General features: G+C 53.1%; 3 long non-coding RNA genes and 1 other non-coding gene across 5 annotated transcripts; 2 read left to right on the top strand and 2 right to left on the bottom strand.

Annotated features, from left to right (window-relative positions):
* Positions 1 to 1,282: 1,282 nt before the first annotated feature.
* Positions 1,283 to 1,364, bottom strand: TRNAL-AAG (transfer RNA leucine (anticodon AAG)). Its single transcript has one exon. It is a non-coding gene; the product is annotated as a tRNA-Leu (tRNA).
* A 1,657-nt stretch (positions 1,365 to 3,021) lies between these two features.
* Positions 3,022 to 15,076, top strand: LOC109280992 (uncharacterized). Its single transcript, XR_002087497.2, has 3 exons — positions 3,022 to 3,332; positions 5,353 to 5,419; positions 13,716 to 15,076. It is a non-coding gene; the product is annotated as an uncharacterized LOC109280992 (long non-coding RNA).
* Positions 6,360 to 13,067, bottom strand: LOC132244091 (uncharacterized). The gene is made up of 2 exons (XR_009455690.1): positions 12,846 to 13,067; positions 6,360 to 7,797 (listed from the first exon to the last, which is right to left on the bottom strand). It is a non-coding gene; the product is annotated as an uncharacterized LOC132244091 (long non-coding RNA).
* A 2,279-nt stretch (positions 15,077 to 17,355) lies between the features above and the next one.
* Positions 17,356 to 22,451, top strand: LOC109280985 (uncharacterized). 2 transcript variants are annotated; one of them, XR_009455689.1, is made up of 3 exons: positions 17,356 to 18,780; positions 20,943 to 21,010; positions 21,215 to 22,451. It is a non-coding gene; the product is annotated as an uncharacterized LOC109280985 (long non-coding RNA). The 2 variants fall into 2 exon arrangements; XR_002087487.2 differs by having other exon boundaries at positions 17,378 to 18,780; positions 20,943 to 21,014.
* Positions 22,452 to 23,340: the final 889 nt, after the last annotated feature.

Raw genomic sequence — 23,340 nt, 5'->3', positions numbered from 1 at the left:
TGTTCATTGTCCTCCCTTTACTCTTCAACTGCCACCTTTTTCTTAGGATCCTGACCTGGAACAGGAACCAGAATCACAAACAGCTCCAGCCCAGTTGGGACTTGAAGGTAGCTTCCACTCTCTGACTCCAGAAACCTGTGCTTTGGCTATTAGATGACAGGAGAGCAGGAAAGAAACATTGCTACACACAGGAGGTCTTGCATCTACAAGAGTTCCACGTAAGGCCAATGCGCTACTCCTGCTCAAGCAGTTTTTCCTGGTATTAAATAGTTTCCTGTAGCAGCAAGGATGGGAACAAAGGTCTGCCTCTCCTCCCAGTAGAGAATCCAACTTTGGATGCTGAATAAGTATCCATCATGTCTGTTCTCTTTCCTGATGGATCTTGAATTCCTGGGTGCCTGGTGGCTTCCTTGGCCATGGGAGAAAAGAGAGGCAGGGCTCTCTCAAGTGACTGTGAGTGCCAGTGCCCCACTGACAGCAAAGTCTAGAAGAGGGAACAACATATGGGCTTTTCCAGGTCATCAGTAGTGGTTGGTCTCAGGATCCCACAAGTCACCTATGCTAACATACATGTTTAACAGTGTAATGTGAACAGAGGGAAAGAGAACTATGGCAAGGGACAGATGCAAGGGAAGGAAGGGACAGGAGTGACAGGGAAGGAACACAGGGAATGTCTACATGTGCATTTACACCAGCTAAAATTTACTGCACAGTAAATTACTATGCAGGAAGCAGCATTAGGGTAGCATTTCCACCTGCAGGCATTAGAGCTCATTAACGTTGTGTGTGGGCTGATTTGGGATTAGAGTGGTTCTAGATTAGTCCACACACACTGTGATGCTGCGCAGTAAGGCATCTACATATGTATTACTGTGCAGTAACTATACGGGTGTAAAGTTGATATCTGCATGATGTAGGTTTCAAATTTAGGCTCAAGTCAGTGTAAATTGCCATATTTAGTCCTCAGTACTGTGCAGTAAATTCAGTTACTGTGCATTAAATTCCACTGGTAAAGTCATTCACTAGTGAAAAGCTACAACTCCCACTTCTGTCCTCCACTGTTACAAAGCAGTAAACATCTCTCGGCTCTCCCCTTCTCCCCCCTCCAGACCTTCTCTCCCACAGCAACCTCCTTGTGTGCACCTAATTATAGGCTCAAGAGCACAAGTGACGCACTGAGAAGCAAGAGAGCAGAGGGCTCCAGCCAGCCCAGGGTTTGAACCTTTGCCACCTGTGGTAGCACCCTTGCCTCCCGAGTAGCAGGGAAGGGTAAAAGACCCGCTGGCAGTGGTGGGATTCGAACCCACGCCTCCGAAGAGACTGGAGCCTTAATCCAGCGCCTTAGACCGCTCGGCCACACTACCTAGATGCGAAAACCTGAAGCCATCACCAGTTCCTGAAAATGCAAGTGTCTCCCTTCAGTGCCGGCCGTCCCACTCACTAGCACTGCAGCTCCGGCATGGCGCCCTCTAGTATGACCCACCGGCAGGTTATGCCCATCCTCACCTTCCCTTCAAGTGCATTACTGTTCCCCCTCCCACCCCACTCCACACCCCGGGAGCTCCTTGAGAAGCCCCTACCTGAGTTGCTTCCTCTGCAGCCATTTCCCTTCCCCGTCCAAATGGTTAAAGTTCATCTTACGTGGCTCATTCACCTCAGTGCCCCTTCTCAGGGTTGCGGGGTTAAAAGCACGGGGCAGCCCAGGGCCCAGTTCCTCACCCCAGAGAGGTACCCTGAGCCGCCCGAGAGGATTGGATCTAATGCCATAGCCTACACACCTATCGCCATAAAAAGTCCCAGCATTTCCTGCATTTTCCCTTACAGCAACCCTGGAGGTAGAGGGGGTGGGAGGCAGGGGGAACCTGTTCCAGGGTTTTGCTACCCTCCTCTGAGGAAGTTTTTTCCTAATATCTGCAGCGGGAGTGCGATGACCCACTAGGGTCCAGAATTGAACTGAGGCTTCGCCTTTTCCAGCTGCCAGCACCTCTGCCCGCGAGGATGCGGGGCATGGGCTACTGGCGCCTACCCAGCTGAGCTGAGACCTGGTAACTCGTGACCTATGTGAGGCTAGCAGTGGTACATCTGGTGATTTAGAGCAGGGCTGGCCAGAAGCACCCCACAGGGCAGGGGGCTTTGGAGGCACCGAACTTCAGAGGGGCTTTGCCCGTACCACCCACAGCTGGGCAACAGGGAGAAGCAGCAGCCACGTCCTAGTGCTGGCCCTTCTTCAACCTGAGCTGGCTCCTTCCAGCTGACAGTGCCCAAAAAGGCTGCCAACCCCTGATTTTTGCCTCAAGGCTATCTATTTTCAGAGTACGTGAGTCCCAGGCTCTCCCAAACCATAGGCTCCCTGGGACCCAGAGCCCCCTGCCCTCAGGCCCAGGAGTGAAGCCGGAGGAGGGAGGGGAAGCCCAGAGATCCCCGCAGCAGCAGTGTGGGCAGCAGTCCTATAGGACATGAATTAACCCTTCGTGGGCTATAATTAGTGTCACCCCTGATTTGGATGTGAAGAACAACTTACACCTTTTCTTAAATTGGCCAGTCCCTGTGACCTGGGACCAGCCTTGGGCATGCTCCCGTAACCCCTACCTGTGCTCCAAGGCTCTTCCTGTGGCCCTGTGCTATCTCACTAAACGGTAGATGTGTCTGTCAGTAGGTTTCAGAGTCATCATGTCACTGAAGTGAATGGAAAGCAAGATGCCTGCCCCTGGGGAAAGAACCAGCCATGACCCTGTTGTCTGGATCCAAAGGATGGGACATGGGGCCTTGTGTCCTTTACGAGATACTGGCTCCATCTGTGCCCCCGGTTTGGAGGAGCAGCTGCCTTGAGGACAAGCCATGTGGCCTTTTCAGTGTCCTAAAGCCTTGGCTCCCTGCAGGGCCACATTGTCCCGGTGCCAATCAGTGGGGGGTTTAGTGCCCCCCCGCGGGGAGCCGGGAGGAAGCGGCCCCGGCCCCGCTCCGGCCCGCCGCTGCCAGGAGGCGGAGGCTGCCGCAGCCACGCGAGGCACTAGGGCAGCGTACGCGAATGTCCCGGGCGGCCCGCACGCTCGCACGCACGGTGTGCTATGGCTGCATGTCCGCTGCCGCGGGCCCTGCCGGACCCTGCCATGGCCGTGTGAAGGGGCGTCCATCGGGATCCTCGAAAGGGGGAGGCCCTCGTGCTCCGTATGCTCACGTTATGCGGCTCCACGCAGACAAGCCGCTATAGAGGGGACGAGGCGGGGCTGCGAAGCGCTTGCAATGGTCGGACGCGGAGACGCTGCTCGAGCCGCAGCGAGCTGTTATGCCCGGGCCGGCGACACCCCTCCGCGTCCTGGGCAAGTGCGCAGGTAATGAACTGCTTGTGCGGGAGCCTGAGCAGGGGTCGGCCCCGAGCCGGCAGCGGGGGGAGATGCCGAGGGGGCGGGATGGTCCCCTCCCCCCCCCGCCCCGTGCGAGCGGAGCAGCCCGGCCCGGGGCGCTGAAGCGGGGCAGCAGGCCGGTCTGGCCCCGCCGCGAGACCCGCGCTTCCCCGCAGCGCAGCGGCGCCTCCCACAGCTCCTCCGGCTCGGCCCGACCCAGTCCCCGCCGAGCAGCTCGTGCAGCGCCGCCACCACCGCCGGCAAACGGGCGGCCCGGCCCGGCCCGGCTGTGCCACCACGGCGCGCGCAAACGGCGCTCCTTTTCTGCGCGGATCTTCCCGGGCCCGGGCAGCGCGGGGCGCCCGGCACAGCACCGCCCTGGCCGGCGCCCGGGCTCCTGATCCCGGCACTGCGGCTCCGCCTCGGGTCCCGCCAGCAGCCCCGGGCCGGCCTCCGCGGCGGCGGCAGGGCAGGCGGCTCGGCCGGCCGGGCAGGGGCGCTCGGCGCCGGGCCGGGAGGGAGGAGCCGGCAGGAGTGGAGGGAGGCGAGGACACTGCGCGGGATTGCGCGGAGAAAGTGAGGAGTCTCCAACAGCCTGCTCAATGGATAACACTCTGGGGGTGGAGGATTGCGGGGTGCTGCTGTCGCATCCACAGGGCTCTTAGCCCAGCCAGTGCCCGCAGACGGGTGATGTTTTATTTTATTACCCCGTGCCCAGAGGCAGCTGCATTTTAAAGCGGAGCCTGAAGGAAAACCCCTCGGGAGAGCTGGGGAGCGGGCGCGGGGAAGCGGATCCCGCCCGGTGCCGCAGCTGCAGCAATCCCCGCTGCCGCCGCCCCGCTCCCCGGCCTCGTGCCGCCGTCTCGGGCCCGGCTCTCCCGCACCGGGTTTGGGGCCAGGGGCGGGTACGGGCGAGATCCCGGCACTGCCGCGCTCCCGGCGCCCACACGTCCCTCCGGCTTCAGTCGTGCGCGTTGCTCTTCGCGCTGCTCTTCTTCACGTCCCGGTGTGACGCGGCCTTTGCCGGCTGCGAGCGGCTGCTCTGGGGCCCGCGGAGCCCAGCTATGGGTAATGGTCCCCACTCCCTTCCCCCGTGCCCTGCTGTGCTGCCCCCAAGGCCCGGCCTTGCTGCCCCACCGCTCCCAGCAGCCGCCCCGCCACCGCCCTGGCTGCAGCTTCCCCCCGCAGCGCCCGGGTTTGCGCTGCTCCTCGGCGCTTTCCCGGCTCCGCAAACCCCGCAACGGGGCGGGGGAGCTGCGGCCGAGCAGGCGGGGCCGGGAGGAGCCACCCGAGTCAGAAATGTGCATGGCCAGACGTAAGTCGTACACCCGACGAGGCTGAGGACCTGGCTGCGTTCATTCCACACCCCCATTAATGAAACGGGGCAGGGCAGGGCCCATTTCCTAGGACCAATCCGTTTTATTTTATCTAATACTTTCTGCCCTGGAGGTGTCTGTATCATTCCTCCCTCTTCTTGCGGTGCACGAGAGTTTGAAGGCGGGAAAAGCCCTGTGCCACCGCGAGCCCCCGCCTGTAGCCAGCCTGGGCTCTGGGGAGCTGCAGTAGGCAGCGGGCAGGCTGCACACGGCTGCGCTGGGTCCCGGTGTTCAGTCACCTGCTCCGTGCTGGCAGCTGGAAAAGGCTGAGCCTCAGTTCAGTTCTGCCCCCTAGCGGGTCATCGCACTCCCGCTGCAGCTATTAAGGAAAACATTGTCAGAGGAAGGTAGCAAAACCCTGGAGCCGGCTACACCTGCCTCCTATCCTTCAACTGAGGGTAGTGTGGCCGAGCGGTCTAAGGCCTTGGATTAAGGCTCCAGTCTCTGGAGGACCTTCGGTTCGAATCTCACCACTACCAGTGAGCCCTTTTACCTTTCCCGGGTGGTAAGGGTGCTACCCTAGGTAGCAAGCTCAAGCCCTGGCCTGGCTGGAGCTTGCTGGGTAGAGACGAGGAAGAGAAAGTTTGGGCATGTGAAGCCCGGGTTGAACAGCGAGGTCCTTTTATTTACAGGACAAGTCCTATGAGGGGAGACAGAGGGACCCGGACCTCTTCGGACTCCACAGGAGAAGGCTGAGAGGTGATGTTGCGGATGCCTACTAATTTATTATTGGGACGCAGCAAGGGATCAGAGATGCTCTGTTCACCAGGGCACCTCTTGGCGTAACAATGGTCACAAATTGAAAGAGAGCAGATTTACGCTAGATATCAGGAGAAACTTCTTCACGGTAAGGGTGGCCAAAATTTGGACTGGGCTCCCAAGGGAGGTGGTTCTCTGCCTTACCTTGGGGGTCTTTAAGAGAAGGCTGAAGAGGCATCTGGCTGGGGTCATCAGGCTCTTTCCTGCCACGCTAGGGGGTCAGACTCGCTGATCTGTTGAGGTCCCTTCTGACCCTAGCATCTATGAACCTATGAAATGCCTGCCTGTGTTGGTGGGGGGCAGTGGGATCTGCCGGACCCCAGAGAGCCGTCTACAGGGACGTCATAGGTAGGATTCCTGTCTTAGTGATTACAACCTGTGGGGTCCCCAGAGCACCCCAGCTGTCCTCATTGGGTTTTCCAGCCCCTCTGGTTTCATGGGGATCAACCTCAGACAGTGTTCCTGTGGGAGCAGAGATTCAGAGAGACAGCACTGGTTGGAGCTGGGCAAGTAATATTGGATGACACATCTTGACATAAAAAAATTGTGGATTTGCTAAAATTGATGCTTTTGTGAGTTATGCCCATTGTAATGAAATGTTTGTGAGAAAAAGTCAAAACATTTAATTTTGATATATTTCATTGTCTTATATGCTTTTACGTATTAAAATACTGTCTTCATAATATTCTTATTCACTGAAAACTTGGTTTCTGCATACACACATACACACTCATATACATTTAGATAAGAAGATTAGGAGTGCCATAGTGGTCCATCTCCACTATCCTGTCTCTGACACTGGCAAATGTGGATGCTATAGAGGAAGAGCATTGAACCAGATATATGCAGAGTGATCTACACACACAGAGACACACGCACATATGGAAGCCGTGCTGTTGGCTACAAATGTCCAACTCGGGATCCTTAAAATTCTGGTTTATTAGGTGGATTGAAACACTGTAATGAAGTCAAATCATAAACCTTGGGGCTGGTCCCCCCCCCCCATGCGCACACACATGCACGCACACAGTAGCGAGCTATAAGAGTCAGGTATACCTATCCCACAGGCGCTGGAGTCTGCCGTTGATGGCCAGTCGAGGCTTCTTCCAGCATGGTGTTATCCTCCAGAAGGGGGTCACTGGCTGGTCCTTCTGGCTGGACAGGTTGGGTGCTGGTCAAGTTGGAGATCAAGAGGGCACTGCTGAGGGTCACTTTTCACTGCTTTTTGTCTGTCGTTGGCAGACTTTGGTGACTCCCCAGTTTTCAGGTTTGCCCAATCCAGGGGTCGTTGACCCCTGTGGGACTTTCCCCTTGGTGGCTACTGGATGGCATCTGTCAGCCCCAGGGGTCGTCCACATGTATGTGCAGGTTTGGGAGTCCGTTGATGAATTTTGAATAGGGCTCTGGGAGCAGTCGATCTGGAGATATTCAGCCCAAAAGTTGGTCCCCGGCATTGATTAACTCAGACCAGGGCTTCTAGCCCGTGAACCCTGAGGTTTAGAGAATTCCCGGTTGCTACATTGTCTTCTATTGATTTCTTCCCTTGGTTGATCTGCCGTTTCCCTAGGTGTTAATTGCTGCCTGCTGCTACTGTGTTACACATTCACTCACTGATTCACTTGCTCTTTCAGGGGCCCTCCTGATACAGGGAAGAGGGGGATTGATTCCTGCCCTTGTTAACATTGTTACAATGTATAACTTACTTCTGAAACTAAATACATTTAGTTAAAAGGTGAGGAGTATACACTACAAGCTACAAGAGTAATGCCATGGCACACAAATAGATAAAAATACCAAAATACAAGGGGAGATACAAAATGCACACATACAAACTTTAAAACATAATTCCTTATCTTAAAATGAAAGAAAGAGGAAGGAAGAAAAGGTAGAAAAACAGAAACATATCCAAGGAAGGGAGAGCAACTGCAGGCAAGAAGAAAAGGGGGCTTTCTGCTACAGTGCAAGTCTCTGATCAAACAAGCGGCCATTAGAGTGGTGCTTTGGCCATTAGATGACTGGGAAGCAGTAAAGGAACATGGCTACTACACACAGCAGGTCTTGTATCTACAATTTATTCCATGGAAAGCAAACATACCACTACTACTCAAGCAGCTTTTCTGGTGCTGAAAGGTTTCTTCTAGCAACAAGGACTAGAACACAGGCCTGTCTCCCTTTCCGGGAGTGAATCCTCCTTCTTTTGCTACTGAATATGTCTTATCATGTCTCTTCTTCTCCCCAATACATCTTGAATTCTTGACTCCCAAGTGGCTTCCTTGGCCATGGGAGAAAACCCTTAAAGCAGGATCCATAGTTCAAGTCTGAAATCAACCCACAGAGACACACCACAGGTTAGTAGGCAGACAAAACAAAAATTGGTTCTGCTCACCAGGACAGAGCCCTCACAGTGGAGATATCCAACCTGGGGTACTATTTAAAGTATGGCTCAAAGAAACAGCATTTCAGAGAAGACAGGGCCCTGAGCCCTCTTCCGTCCCATCCTGTGGGCCCTGCTGTTCCAGGATCACCCTACCCCATGCAGCTCTCTTGATGCCTGTCAGCCATGGCATGGCAGGGTCAGGGGTTTGTAGCACTCTCAGGCCCTCTCTACATGTTCCATGTATCATGCAATTCCTGAGTTCATTGTGCAAATAATTTGGACTAACTACACATGCAAATGAACTATCATGCCATAAAAGGTCCAAACAACTATAAAGTTATTGCTGGAAAATTTGTAGTAACTTTATAGGCAGTTACTATCCAGTTTGAATGTGCACATGTAGCAGAGTCTACCCCTGCAGCTAGGAGCCCTGTTGGCTGACTGGGCTCTGAGCTGCGGGGGGTGCACCATGCACAGCCAGGGCTGCAAGTCCAGCAGCTGAAGGGACTTTCAACCCAGCAGTGCCCATCAGATGCAGATGCTGGGTCCAGGGCCACTGCCATGATCTCCAGGCCCCGGCTGTGCGTGGGGTGCCTTGTGGCTGGGAGATTACAGCAGCTGTGGGAGTTTGCTTCTTGCTGGTCCAGCCAGAGCTTCCAGTTAGGCTTCTCCATCACAAGCAATAAGGTACAATGGGATCTAATGCATGATCTCACAATCACGCCTCCTGCCTTGCACGTGTGGGAAGTGGGAGATACAATTGTGTGGATTGTGCATTAGATTCCATTGTGTCTTTACCATGTGTAGATGGACCCTGAGGGAGAGACTATCACAGTTCCCAGCCTTGCCAGCCCCATGTTTTTTGCTCATCCCAAACCCCCTCAATAAAGCCTGTGCCCTGAGCCAGCTGGGGGTCTAGACACTACTTCCTTGTAGACTTCTGAACCAGTGTGGCAGAGTTGCCTACCTCAACACCATTTGGGGCTGCAGGAGGAAGCAGCTGGTTCAATGACAAGCAAAGCCATAAACCAAGTTTAACTTGGCTCCACCCCAGCTCTTAGGGGTGGTAGCTCCTACCCAATCTATCCCCAAACAACAAACCATTTATGAGACCCTCATCCCAACAGGCCCTGCATGCACAGCTGGGTACAGTGTGCTGTTTATCAGGAAAACCTGCTGAATGAGTGTGTATGTTAGGTCTAACCCCTCCAGGAGTTGTACTCCAGCTCACATTTCTACGGGCCAGAGCTCCAAGCAGTCAGAAGCTGTTCCTCCCATGGCAAGAGCTCCAGGCAAGCATGGGGAAGCAGCAGCAGAGTCTTGGAAGAAACAGGGCAGAGGCAGAGACAGGGCTTTGTCTGAGTGAATGATGGGTTTCTCCCAAAGTGACTGGAAAGAGGAGACAGGGACATGTCAACATGAGAGAGGAGTCTTCACCGAATCAGGATAATTTCATCTATGTTATAAGAGGCAGCAAGAAACACCCTCCACCCCCACCCACAGCTTGCTTCCCACCTAGTTCCCCTCCCCAAAGCCACATGACTCCAGAGCTCAGTGGATGGACACGGCTGCTGTTCGCCTTCGTCATCCATCCCTCTCACCTCCAAGCCACTGAATTCAGCAGCAGGGGAAACAATGGGAGGAGCAGCTACATGAAGCAGGTGTGTGGCTGCAACCCTCTTTGCCTTTCTGCTGGATCCACTGCTGAGTCCAAGCCCTGCTTGGAGCAAGATTATCCCTGACCAGACCATCCTACGGAAGGAAGTGCTTGTCTAATCTATTTCTAGACCTGCACAACAGCCCTGTCACACAACTGGAAGAAATGTTGCCCCCAAATACCAGACATGCCCTCACCTGCCACAGGTGGAAGAGGGTACTGATAATGTCCGGGTCTGTGGGGGTGGCCTTTTTCAGAATCTGCAGCCTGATCTTGGAGAAATGCAACATGAGGAAGAGTTGTAAGAGGAGACTGCTCATGAGAAAAAAACAATTGCTCAGCCTGAGGGGATGAAAGGGCTGCAGCTCTAGCTACAGAGTCAGCCAGAGTATTTCCATGCATAACTTCATCCTGGGAAGATTGATGAGCAACACATTTAATAATAGCAATAGCAATAGGTAATTGAAGGGCATCTAATAAGGTGGCTACATAAGAGCCATTATGAATAGGTGTGCCATTTGAGGTAAGAAACCCACATTGTTTCCATAATTCCCCATAATCATGGACAACACCAAAGGCATAACGCGAATCTGTATATATATTAACAGTTTTACCTTGAGCAAGGGTACAGGCACGAGTGAGGGCAATAAGTTCAGCAATTTGGGCAGAATAGACAGAAGGTAAAAAATTACTTTTGAGTACCTCGTGCTGGGAACATACAGCGTAACCTGCAACAAGAGAGCCTTTAGAGTTTCTTAGGCAGGACCCATCAACATACAAAACTAGATCAGCATTTGGAATAGGAATGTCCTTAAGATCAACCTGGGATAAAGTTAAATGAGCGGTAACAGCAAGGCAGTCATGAGGCTTGCCATCAGAAGGTACATGTAACAAGGAAGCAGGATTAAGTACAGGGCACCGAACTAAAGTAATGTGGGCCGCAGAAAGAAGCAGAATGTCATATTTAGTTAAACGAGCATTTGAAAGGTGTTGGGTTTTGGTTTTTAAAAGCAGTGTGGCCACTGAGTAGGGTACAGCAACAGTTAAAGGTGAGGCTAGAACAATATTTGCAGATGATTCGAGCAACTGCTCAAAGGCATGGTGGAAACCCAGTTGCTACAGGATCTAAGGCAATCTATAATAGGCAGTAGGATGATGTTTATCTCCATGGGATTGAGTAAGTACCCCCAGACCAAAGCCATCTCTTTCATGACAAAAGAGTGTAAAAGGCTTTGAATAATCAGGAAGTCCCAGTATGGGTGCCTGTGAAAGGGCAGTTTTAATGACAGAAAAGGCATTTTCAGATTCTGGAGACCACTGCAAAGGTTCAGGGGTGTCCTTTAAGGTAAGATTTTGCAAGGGTTTCACAATTGAGGCACAGCCTAAATTCCATTGGCGGCAATATCCGGTCATACCTAAAAAGGTGCGCATTTGAGAGACAGTTGTGGGCCAAGGGATTTTGAGAATTGTTTCAACTCGTGCAGTTGAAAGGTGACGTTCACCCACAGAAATATCATGGCCTAAATAATGAACCTTTGGTAAGCAGAGCTGAAGTTTTTCTTTAGAAGCTTTATGGCCCCGTAAAGCAAGACAGGTCAAAAGGTGCAAAGAATTGATTTTACAGGCTTCAAAGGAAGGTGAGGCAAGCAAAAGATCATCGACATACTGGATAAGGACAGATTGGTGTTTGAACTGAATGTCGTCTAAATCTTTCTTCAAAATTTGTGAAAAGATAGAAGGAGACTCTGTATACTCTTGTGGGAGTCTAGTCCAAGTATATTGTAAGCCTTTATAAGTAAATGGAAACAAAAACTGACCATATGGATGAATAGGAATTGAAAAAAAAGCAGAACACAAGTCTACAACAGTAAAGAAACAAGCTTTTGGTGGAATGCAAGAAAGAATGGTAGCTGGGTTAGGTACTACAGGAAAAATAGGTAAAACAACAGAATTAACAGCTCGCAATTCTTGCATAAAGTGATAGGTAGCTTTGCCTGGTTTCTTAGTGGGTTTGGGCACAGAATACCAGGCCGATGCATGGAGTGGATGGAGAAACTTCTGAGTCCATATTTAAACTTCTGGGGCTTTTCTCTGATGTTAAGAAATTCTTTAACTAGATTTCTTAAATCCCCAGGTGTCCAAGGGGCATGTAGTGTTACAAAACCTTGTGCGCCTGGTAATTGGCGCAACGGTACTTGAATAATAGGGCCCTTTTTAGGGTGACTGTTATTTAAACCCACAGGGGAAAATGAGCCTGCAGAAGCACCTTCCGGACTACAAGATGGAGTTTCCAATTCAGGTGGAAGGTGTACGTGGTTAGGTGGTGGTTGGGCTAAACAAGAAATACTTTCTAAAATATCTGCTGCAGACTCATCCTCGGTCTCACGAGTTAGTTGGGGATATAAAGGGGTAGGAGGTGCTGAGGGATGATTAGCCTGGCCAGGGCTGTATCCATTTTTCAATTGCTTCATTTCTGCTTTTAGTTTTTCTTGGGAGTCCTTAAGACTCCTTACCCGGGATTCTTGCTGTCTCTTACTACCTTCTTCATACCAATTGAAATAGACTTCCCATTGAGTTTTGGGGGTCTTGCTACCTCGGGACTCTAGGGCTTTTTGGAGGTGGATCAGTTTATACAGATCAAAAGTTCCTTCTGAAGGAAATTGTTTTGGAGGGTTTTCCCTGGTATACCAATTCCATTTATCTAAAAACTTACACGATTTTTTACCATAATGCGCATACATATAACCTGCTGGGGTTCCCTTTGGCGGGGTTGGGACATCCTTTGACCCAGAGCGCCCCATTCCTCAATTCACACAGGGCACTCACACAGGGAAGAGAGTAAGGGACCTGATGTGCTAATTTTGCACATAAATCGCCGGTTACCCGGACGATTACCGTGGATGGGGAAAGGATAAACCTGTCCGCTGGGTCATGAGTTTCCAGTTGGGCCCCCTTGCTTTCAAGTGTGCCTTTCTAGACAGCCTTGGGGTGGCTAGACCCAACCTTAGTCTCAGACCTGGCCAGCGGCTCATATTCTTTCACACAAAGGGACTTTTGCGCTGAGGCACGGGGTTCAAGAATATTTCTTTAGGCCCAGTCTTGGTCAGCGATACCATGAAAAACACCCACACTGTTCCCCAGCTTTCTATATTCCTTAGTCTAGACTTTCCTTTTACCCTTTTAATTGTAAACTGGTTTCATACATACCCTTTAGAGTGTCTGACAAGTTCGTATTTCAAAAGTTTGGATGGCATAAGCTGGAGCTGGTTTCCCGACCCGCATGGGCAGTCCTCCACCGATAACCCCTTTAGAGATTTCAAAAGGTCTCTTACCTTGATTTGGCGCCTGGGGTTTCGGAGGGGAACGGTCTGCAAGCCTGTCGGTACTCTCAGCCGGGTGTTGCCAGCCGAGTCACGGCACCAAGAATTGTGGAAGAAACAAGCTTCACTCTGTTGTTTAGTCACGAAGTTGTCAGAGACCCTTTATTTACAAGCAGCTGCAGGGGGAGGCACTGAGCCTCTCCCCCACAGACAATCAAAGCAAACCTTTCATATGTTTCAATTTCAGGTCACATGACACAAGATATATTAAGTTGAACAGAGAACTAATTGGAACCAGAAAGCTGCAAGGGCGGGAAACTTATGGTTTGACCTATTGGCCTCATCGGTCTGCTCAGTGTTTATGGAAAATTCCACAAAGCACTTCTTAGAAAGAAATTAAGGCCTGGGGTTTTCTTCTTCTACAGTGTGTGTGTGTGTGTGTGTGTGTGTGTGTGTGTGTGTGTGTGTGTGTCGGGGGGGAGGGGCACATTATATCTATAATTCTGACTCAACAGCTATTGTGAAGAGTGTCCTACATTATCATGCACATCTGTTAATGATTGTTGGGTTGTAGTATTAGTATTTATATGAAGCGATGTGGGTAATGTGTCTTGTTATATATGTTCTACTGTTTTTTAATACTGGAGGACAGGAGTGGGAGATGAAAGTCAACGCTTTTAACCAGTGACAAAGTATCTCTCGTACGCTGTGTTCTTTCCCTGTCACTTCTGTCCCTTCCTTCCCTTGCACACGTCCCTTACTATAGTTTTTTCTCCCTGTGTTCAAATTACACTGTTGAACATGTTCAGTAGCACAGGGGAGATGTGGGATCCTGAGGAGACCAGGCACTGACACACTTCCATATGTTATTCCCTCTTACAGATATTGCTATTATTGAGGCACTGGCATACACTGTCATTTTGAGGGATCCTGCCTCTGTTTTCTCCCATGGCCAAGGAAGCCACTGGGCAACAAAGAATTCAAAATCTACTTTGGAGAAGGAGAGCAGACATAATGGAGGTAATTCAGTAACCACAGAAGTAGGATTCTCTCCCAGGAAGGAAGACAGGACTGTATTCCTATCCTTGCTGCTAGAGGAAATTATTAAGTACCAGAAAAACTGCTTGAGTAGTAGTAGTAGTGCGTTTGCATTTCAAGAAAGAGACTGTAGATGCAAAACCAGCTGTGTGTAGCCATGTTTTCTTTACTGCTCCCCAGTCATCTAATGACCAAAGCACAATTTTCTGGGGTCAGAGATGGTAGCTTCAAGTCCCAACTGAGCTGTAGCTGTCTGTAGTTCTAGTTCCTTTGGGGAAAAGGATAACACAGTGGTCACAGTCTTATTTGGCAATGCAGAAGACCTGTCTTCAAGTTGAGGATCTTAAGAAAAGCAAGGCAGGTAAAGAGCAGAGGGAGAACAATGAACATTAGAGAAGCAGATTTTAACCAGCCATTAAAAGCAGTAGGCAAGGTCACATGGATAGATGACTTGCCTCCCACATGCACTGTCTGTCTGGGGCTGATCCTCATGAAACCAGATGCGACAGGAAACCCAATGAGGAAAGCTTGCCCTGGGATGATCCAGGGACCCCATGGGAACCCGTGTCAGTAACACGGGAATCTTTACTTATGACAACCCTGAAGAAGGCTCTGACTGGGGTTCAGCAGATCCCACTGCCCCTCCCTGACATATGCAAGCGTTTCCTAAAAGGTCACCGGCCCCTGAAACAGCAGGTGTCTCCCTTCAGTGCCTGCTGCCCCAGTCACTAGCACTGCAGCTCAGTCATGGTGACCTCAATGACATGATATGTCAACAGGTTATGCCCATCCCCACTTTACATTCAAGTGTATTACTGCTCCCTCTCCCACCCTCAACTCAAAACTCACCACCAGGGGAGCTCCTTGAGAAGCCCCTATCGGAGCTGGCTCCTCTGCATCCAATTCTCTTCCCTGTCCTTCTGAAGGACCAGATGATCTGAGGAAGCGGTCAGAGCACACTCTGCCTACCAGATTGTGGTGCCTCCAGGACCTGGCCTGGAATGCAGGATTTCTCAGACTCACCAATATATATCTGGATTAGTGGCTGGGCTCCTGGAACTGGAGCCAGGCGTGGCCATCTGGCTCATCCTCTGGTGGATTTTTGGGACCTGAGAGGCCCAAGTCACCCACCTGGGGTCGACCTTCTCCCCTCTCCTGAGTGAAGAAAAGGCTAATTTTTTTCCCCATAGTAGGTCCAGGGGTCCCTGGGCACAGACCATGAACCCATGTATATCTGGTGGGGCCATACGGAAGGGTAGGTGCAGACCCAGCCCGCAGTCAGGTCACTGGGGCACACCTGAATTAGTGGCCAGGCTCCTAGAACTGAAGCCAGGCATGGCTGTCTATCATGGCCCCAGGAGGACTTCTGGGTGGAACAGGTGACCTCCCAGTGTCCACACCTCTCCTCTGTCACAGAGAACACTTGCCTCAGTCTTTCTCATGGGTCCTGGGGATTGCTGGGCACTGACCCTGGCCCCTCCATATCTGCCAGGGTCATACAGAAGGGTAGGCCCAATCCCAGCCCATGGGCAGGTCACCAAAGTAGACCTAGATTTGTGGCTGGGCTCCTGGAACTGGAGCTGGGCATGGCCGTCTAGCTTGTCCCCTGGTGCACTTTTGGGACCCGGGAGGCCCATGTCCACTGGTGGGGTGTCCACCCTTCCCCTTTCCTTGGTTAGGGAAAGCACTCAGACTTGTCCCCTGGGCATCTCTTAGTAGTTGGTAGGCAGCAGCTACCCTCTCCCTATATATCTGCAGGTACCTTTCCAAATGGGGAGGATGACGTTGGCACCTGGCCTGATCAACAGGATGAACCAGCAAATGGCTCTGCCCCCCTGGATTGAATTGTCATGAATGGGTTTTGAGTGACTCCTTACGGACTTCTCTGGTGACTTGGACAACAGGTCAACCCCATTCATTCCCATGGGAGGTGGACAAGGTGCCCTGCCAAAATTTATCCAAGTCCTGCCAGGGCATCTGGTCCTTTTGCAGGCTGGCCAGGCTATGTCCTGAACCTGTGAAGGTTACCTTTTTTGAGTTATTTGGAGCTGTTGTTCCCGGTGGCCTATCCAACCCATGCATAATTTATAGTGTGACAACTGTCATGCTCCTAATGTGTGCTGGTCAAACACTAAATACACACGGGGTTTAATCATCATGAGATCTGACACTGAAAGTATTTGGTAGCCAATATGGATCCACTGCCAGTTTGGATCTGCAGCTGGTTGAGAACAGCCAATTTATTTTCCAGTTGAAGCCGAGGTGGTATCTTTGACCCCCATCAATTCTGAATGTTTCAGATTCAAGGCCTAAGGGGCCAGTGGGGGCCAGGGGGCTGCAAGCACCACCATCCACAGAGGACTGACAGTGCTTAACACCCATAGCAGCCGGACAGCGCCACTCCCCCGCAGTGGAACCGTGAGAAGGCTGCGGAGGCTCATGGGCCTTGACACATCAGGACTGGTTGGCTCACCGCTTGGGCGGAAGCCTGGCCAAAGTGCATCGGATCATCTCCGGATGATCACAGAGAGTCGGATCATCCCCAAAGGAAAAAAGGATCGGGCCCCTGCCGTTTTTCCTTCAGCAGGCTGCTGAGGGTGGCAAGACTCCTGGGGCCATCCCAGAACAGGCCGGCTTGCAGGATGGGCAGGGTGGGGAGGCAGCAGGAGAGTAGCTGGGTGAGCTGGCAGGGGGAAGAAGGCAGCACGGATGGGTGTGTGGTTGAAGCCAAGGAGACTTAAGCCCAGGTTGGGAGGGGGTTGGAAGCTTAAGCCTCCTAGGTGGATCAGCCCTACTTCACAGTTGTAGTTATGACGGTGCTTGATAGCAAGCCAAAAAGCAGCTGTCTGAATCACTGCCTTCTCTTTTGCTGGGGATCATTTCTGCACGGTTTTTGCAATTGATAATTTGCCAAATCAGTGTGTGGGGGGAAACCAGAGCTTTTAACCAGGAACTCAGATCTTTTTTCCATGCCGTGTCCTTTGCCTCTCTGCTGTGTCATTTCCTTTTACATCCAGCCCTTACCCACCCATCCCTCCATTTTCTTGCCTTACCAGAGGAACAGCAGGAAGCAGGGAGGGGCCAGGCAGAGATGGCTATTGTGTGTGATGGTCTCCAGGGTCAGGTATGGGTCTGACCCTGCTCCCCCCTCCCCCCTGTTCAGGTATGACCCTGCTCCCTCCCCACTTTGGGTCTGACCTTGCCCCCACCTCCTCCCACTGGTTTGGGTTGGACCCTGGTCACCCCTTCCCCCGGACCCTAGGGGGGAAAGGCAGGCGGGGTCAGACCCGAGGGGAGGGGAAACATGGTCAGGCCCCAAATGGCGGGGTGGGGTCAGATGCAAAGCTGGGGGGTGGGGGGGTCAGACCCCAAGGAAGGGGGAGTGGGGGTGGAGTGGGGTCGGACCCAAAGGTGGGGCAGAGCAGGGCTCCATCCCCACTGCCCCCCTCCCCCCCCCCCTTCTTGATGGGCAATTTGCTACTTATATGAATATTAGCTGAACCAACACTATCCTGCTGCCCCAGACAGGTGGAGCCCAGTCCTTTCTGGGCAGAGCAGGGGCCACTCAGCTGGATGGCGGAGGACCTCCTGGACATGCCCCAGGTTTGGCAGTGGATGGAGATGCAGTGAATCAACAGCAGATGGAGATGAAGAAGTGGGGGGCAGGGGATTGTCCCCCCTCTCCTCCTAGCCCCCCACCCCAATGTGATGTGGAGCATTGAGACAGGGGCAGGGGCAGGAATAGTGGTCTCAAGCTGTACCAAGATACATGGGCTTCCTCTGCAGCAGCAGCAGGCACTTTTGAACAGCTCTGCCTTTGTCTCAGATCAAGTGAGTGCTCCAGAGCAGACTGAGTAAATCTGGAGCAGCCTCCATGTGCTTCACCTAAGTAACTAGCAGAGAGAGGAAAAACATTTTTTCCCCCTGCCCCTGGCATGAGCGCTGTGCAGCTGGATTCCTGTCTGTGCAGAGGATGAGGAGGGCCTTTGTCTGCACATAGGTTCTTTGTCATTAAGCTTCAGCCAAAGACTGAGACAGAAAAAGGGCCAGATAATGTGACCCAGCATGTTAGATTGCAGTGGGGCCGGTGTGCGGGAGTCACTCCACAGCCAGAGCCAGCACACGAGGCTGAATCACACCCATGCACTGACTGTGTGTGCCGTTCCCCAGCTGGATCTGGCCCTGTGTGGACCAACCTCTTGAGTCATGACTCATGAGCAAGACTTGGCCTACAGAGCTGGAAGGTTGAGTACCACTGTCCTGTGAGGTCAGAGGAAGCGAGTCCCACATACAGAGAGGGGTTTAACCCAGGCTGGCACTGGAGTGAATGGAAAGCCAGGCACATCCTGGATCTAGAGGATCCCCCTCCGGAGGTGTGGGAATCACACACGATAGCAGCCTCCCAGCCTGCTGGGCACCGCAGGGAGCCCATTCCTGCAGCCACGTTGGGCTCCTTATCTTGCTGTGGGCTGAGGAACAGGAATTGGCAGAAACACGCCACCACATCCCCCTGCCCTCCTTACCCGGCGGCTCCCAGGGATCGGGGGTGGAGCCGGGCCGATCACGCGGCCTCGTCCCCTCCTCAGCTCCGCAGCTGCACGTCCAAGATGCCCGGACGGGTCGGCCTCCCCGGGAGTCACCCCAGCAGGCTGAGTCTGCAGCAGGTCCCAGGGGCATTGCAAGGGCCTGCAGAGGGCTTTCCCGCCCCATCCCTGCGCAAAGAGGTCCGAAGCGCTGCTCGCTTTTGTGCGTGAATCTCCCCGGCCCCGCGCAGCGCGGGGGCACCAGGCACAGCAACCCCCTGCACGGGCTCCTGCTCCCCGGGTCCTCCCGCTCCTAGCTCCGGGGCTGCGGCTCCGCCTCGGGTCCCGCATGGAGCCCCAGACACCGGCCTCCGCCGCGGCAGCAGGTGAAGGCGGCTCGGCCGGGCGGGCGGGCAGGGGCGGCACTGCGCGGGATGGCGCTAAGGACGGGGGAAGTCTCCAACAGGCTGTGCAATGGGTGATGGTGGGGTTGGGGGTTCATGTCCCGGGGAGTTATGTCCCATCCACAGAGCTCTAACCCGGCCGGTGCCCACACGAGTGTTGCTGCTGTTGCTTTTTAAAAAAATAAAATGATCCCGGAGCTGCAGCAGTTCCCGTGCCCGGGGCTGGGCCTGGCGGAGGGCGCGGGCAGGGGGGCTCGGGGCTCGGCCCAGCAAGTCTCCTCCCAGTGTGGCGCTAAGGTCTGGGGGTCCTGAACCCGCCCTGCTAGGAGCCACACGTGCGGATTTCTTTTTGGGGGGAGCGGGGACGTGGCGAGGACGGGTGTCTGCCATTCAGCGTGCGGTCTGCACACTCCCCCTGCAGGCACTGCCTCGGGGTGCGCCGCGTTGTTGCTGCTCTTGATTTTATTGTGTCTTATTTTCTTACCCCACGCCCGACGGTCCCATGCTCAGAGGCCCTCTGATTTTAAAGAGAAGCTCGAAGGAAAACCCCTGGGAGGAGCTGAGTGAGGGGCCACAAAAGAATTTCCCGCTGCCCCCCCCCCCCCCCCCCCGCTCCCCTCCCCTGGCTGGGGGTCCCTTTTGCTGCCAGTGGGACCAGAGCTGTAGCAACAAAGTTTGGTACCCAAGCCAAAGTACACAGCGGCAGCCCACCCTCACCCCACATAGAGATCAAGGGGGCACATGTCCCCCCATGCTTGCCCAATGCTGTGGTGGGAGCCACCCCTACCCCTGTCCCTGGGTCCCCCTCTTGCAGTTTGCTGCTCGCAGCTCCGTTCCACCCTGGCTGGGCAGCGTCTCTTGACCCCCTTCCTCTTCAGTGCCTGGGCAGTCGCCCCACTCGTGAGTTTTGTCTGTCAGCAGTCAGAGGTGCAGGGCCCCAGAAGCCAGAAGCCCTGCACCGATCTCCTTGACAGCTGGCAGGCATCGTGGCTGCAGCAGGGGCCACCATCCCTGCAGCTGTCACCCCACTACACCTTAACACACAGTGTCACCCATGGCACGAGTTTTGCTTGTCCACAGCTTGAGGTGCAGTTCCCCCCAAACCCCTGCACCTATTACCTTGAAACTTGGCAGGATTTGTGGCCTCACCAGGGGCCACCACCCCTGCAGTTTTCACCCTGCTGTGGTGTAACACACACACGTGACATGAATTTTGCTTTCAAGAATTTGGGGTACAGTTCCCCCCAAACTCTTGCACTGATCTTCTTGAAACTTGGCAGGCTTCATGCTCTCAGCAGAGGCTACCACCTCTGAAAGTTTCATCCAAATTAAACAAGTTCAGCAAAGTTATAGATATTTCATTGCTTCCTCATTATACCCTGTGGCCAGATCTCTGAGGTGGCTCCAAATGGGAGCCACTTCAGCCAGATCAAAGCGGAAACCCGGTCCCTTTTCCTTCAGTTGTGTGTGTTTCTCTTCACACTGTTCTCTTTAATTTCACAGTGTAATGGGGCTTTTGTTACCCCCACCTGCACTGGGGCCTGTGGAGCCCAGCCCTAGGTAGCAGTCACCCCTCTCCCTCCCCTGCTCTGCTGCCCACAAAGGCCAGCCTTGCTTCCCTCTGCTCCTGGACTGCTGCAGCTCACCCTTGGCTGCAGCCCAGAGCTGGAGGATACTGGAAGGGAATGTGCAGCAGATGGGGAGTGAAGCAGAGCTCCACAACCAGCTCAGTTATGAAGGAAGAGGAAAGGGGCTGGGTGGGGACAGGGTACAGAAAGGGGAGCTCTGGCTGTCCAGGTAGGGGATATTGTTTGCTCTCCCCAGGCTGTGGGGCAGAGTGAGGATGTTTTGTCACAGCCCCATTTCCTAGCCCTCCACCCCTCTCCCCAACACCAATCAGCCCTTGGTTAGACTGGATGACCTCCTGAGGTCTCTTCCAACCCTACTTTTCTATGATACTACAATTCAGTGACAGTAAGTTTGCTCTATCTTTACCCAGCTAACTGAATTGGTGGGATGGGGCAGAGCCCCTGCTTCCCATCCTATAGACCTCCTCTGCCACCAGATATGGAAGCATGGTCAGAGCAGGGGACATACTGGATACCAATTCATGGCAGTTTCCTCTCTTCCTTCTCCTGCTCCAGATCCAGCTGCCCAGAGTGGGGCACTCACTGGTCCCAGACAGCAAGGATTCTCCACACCACTCATCACAGTGAGTAAGTACAAGGGAATGAGCCCCTTTGGCAGGATGCAATGGCTTTGGGGAGGGGCAACAAGGTGGGAAGCAAGCTGGCAGTGGGGGGGGGGTGGCGGGAGGTGCTTCTTGCTGCTTCTTCTAGCATGGATGAAATTTTCCTGATCCAGGGAGGATGTTTCTCTTATACTGACATGCTTCCTCTCTCCTTTCTCTCTTCAGTATCCTTGGGTGGCCCCACCATCCACTCAGGCACTGCCCTGTCTCTGCCTCTGCCATGTGTCTGCCAAGACTCTGCTGCCGCTTCCCTGTGCTTGCCTGGAGCTCTTGCCATGGGAGGGGCTGCTTCTGACTGCTTGGGGCTCTAGCTTGTTGAGGAGTGAGCTGGTGCACAACTCGGGTTGGACCTAAAGTAGAGAATCACCCAGCAGGTTTTCCAGGTGAACAGCACACTCTGCCCAGCTGTGCATGCAGGGTCTGTTGGGCTGAGTCATGAATAGTCTTTTCTTCAGAGACAAGCAAGATCCTGTGGCAGTCTTTCCCTGAGGGTCCCACTACACAAGCAGGTAAAGACACAATGGGATCTGATGCAAAATCTACACAATCATACCTCCTGCCACGACATACATGCATGGCGGGAGGCCTGATTGAAAATCATGCATTAGATCCCATCCTGCCTTATTGTTGATGCAAGGAAAGCATGATCCCAGGCTCCTGCTGGACCAGGAACAAGCAAGATCCTGAAGCTGCTGCAATCTCCCAGCCACAAGGCACCTCATGCACCCCATGGACCTGGAGATCATAGCAGTGCCCCAGGACCCAGCATGTGCAGCTGGTGGGCACTGCTGGACTGAGAGTCCCTTCAGCTATGTGATTCGCAGTCCTGGCTGTGCATGGTGCACCCCTGCACCTGGGAGTCTAGTTAGCTAATAGGGCTCCTAACTTCATGAGTAGACTGTGCTACATGTGCACATTAAAACTGTATAGCAACTTACCTGGCAGGGGAAAACCATGACCACTAAGGTGGATTTCCTAAAGTGCACCTGGGGACAGCTGCTTTTCTGGCATGGGGCAGTACACACTGAGGTTTTGGCTTTATGCCCACTTTATGGAAATGGGAGGCTTCTCCATAGTTTGCTCCTATGGCCATGCAGCTGAGGGTGAGAAAAACCTGGGGGCATCCGAACCCCAAGGCTTCAGGCTTGGGCCTGCATGTAGGATGCCTACCAAAGAATTTGGAAACATCTGAAGCCGCAGGAGGGGGTGAAGGATATTGGCTAGTTGTAGGGCCCCTTATGGTTGTGGACTGACTCACAGATTTGGACTTGATTTAATTGATTTGGCTTGGAACATGAAACATTTTCTTTTTAAAAAAAGCACATTAAAACTGGATAGCAGCCACCTATAAAGTACTGCACGTTTTCCAGCAATTCTAATATAATAAAAGGCTTAGTCTGTCTGTGTGTCTGTTTGTTTGTCTGTCTGTCCATAATGCTTTGGCCCAACTGCACATGTGCTGATTGACTGTGCAGACTGGGTGGGCAGGGCTGTGGCCAGCTGAGTTAAAACGGGAGTCTCTCCACCAGTGCTACCTCCTCCTGCAGCCTCTGGTGTTGCGGCTCTGTCTGCCCCACCTCCAGATAGGCAAATAAATAAAAAATGGGTAGAGCACTCTACAAGCAGCAGGGCCAGCTAAGGAAAGGTGGGAGCCCCTCCATCGTAGTGGGGTCAGACTTGATGGGTGGGGGAAGGGGGAGTGGGGTCAGACCCAAATGAGGAGAGTGGGACAGGGTCAAACACAAAGTGGGGGAGCTAGTAACTTTATATCCATTTGGACTTTTTTATGGCACAACAGTTTTTTTGCACATGTAGCCAGTCAAAATTAATTGTGCAATTAACCTAGAAATTGCATGATACATGTAATGCATAGAGAGGGCCTGAGAGTGCTACAACCCCCACAGCCTGCCGCACCGTGGGTGATAGGCATCAAGATTGCTGTGTGTGGTCAGGTGAGTCTGGAACAGCAAGGGACACAGGATGGGACTGAGGAGGCTCCTGTTGTCTCTGAAATGCTGTTTCTCTGAGCCACACTGTAAGCAATGTCCCAGGTTGGATATCTCCATCCTGGGGGCTCCAACTTCTAGGCACCCTGCCCACTAATCTGGGGGCGTGTCTCTGTGGGTCACTTTCAGACTTGAACAGTTCCTGCTTTAAGGGCCAGATAATCATCCAGGGGCCAATAGAAGCAGCTGCCCACGTGGGTGGAGCAGCAGGTTGTGCCGAGGCCAGTGTCCCCACGGATCCAGGGGCCCAGAGTGACTCCGAGAGTAGTGATACGGAGGTGGAAG

This window comes from Alligator mississippiensis, chromosome 11 (assembly GCF_030867095.1).
Source record: "Alligator mississippiensis isolate rAllMis1 chromosome 11, rAllMis1, whole genome shotgun sequence".
Classification (NCBI taxonomy): Eukaryota; Metazoa; Chordata; order Crocodylia; family Alligatoridae; genus Alligator; species Alligator mississippiensis.
The sequence above is the reverse complement of the archived record's forward strand: the minus strand, read 5'-3'. Positions and strand labels throughout refer to the sequence as shown.